Source organism: Coenobita brevimanus, chromosome 8 (genome assembly GCF_032717465.1).
Source record: "Coenobita brevimanus isolate Jiangsu-jjx chromosome 8, ASM3271746v2, whole genome shotgun sequence".
In the NCBI taxonomy this organism is placed as follows: Eukaryota; Metazoa; Arthropoda; class Malacostraca; order Decapoda; family Coenobitidae; genus Coenobita; species Coenobita brevimanus.
In genome coordinates this window covers 24745631-24746134 of record NC_136961.1, presented here as the reverse complement: position 1 = coordinate 24746134, position 504 = coordinate 24745631, and the positions used below count along the sequence as shown (strand labels likewise).

Below are 504 nucleotides of genomic sequence, written 5' to 3'. Positions count from 1 at the left end.
GGGCCAGCAGAGCTTGATACAACTTGTAAGAAGGACGCGCAAATGATGCCATGGGGACAAAGAGTTGACAATCCCGCTCTGAACAACAGAAAGGACGACTTACTCTACTATAACGGTAGAAGGGGGAACTGAGGCAGAACACGCTCGTGATCAAACATGCAGCATACTGGGCGTTAAAATTACACAAAGGATGATGAAATCATAGGCTATGTAACAATATATATATATATATTCATTCATTCATTGATTGCCAGACGCCATGTATCCCAAACGGGGTGGCCAACGGCTTAGAGTTAATTGTTTTACAGGGAGGGGTACTAATCCTCCACCACTCCCACTTGACACGTAGGGATGCCAACAGCATCTAGTGTTCCCAGGTGGTCACCCATCCAAGTACTAACCAGACCCAACGTTGCTTAACTTCGCTGATCGGACGGGAAGCGGTGTACTCAACATGGTATATATATATATATATATATATATATATATATATATATATATATA

The 504-nt window shown here is 42.5% G+C and overlaps 1 pseudogene; it reads right to left on the bottom strand.

Moving 5' to 3' along the window:
- Nucleotides 1-352: 352 nt before the first annotated feature.
- LOC145408658 (5S ribosomal RNA) lies at nt 353-471 on the bottom strand (annotated as a pseudogene).
- Between the last annotated feature and the right edge of the window lie 33 nt (nt 472-504).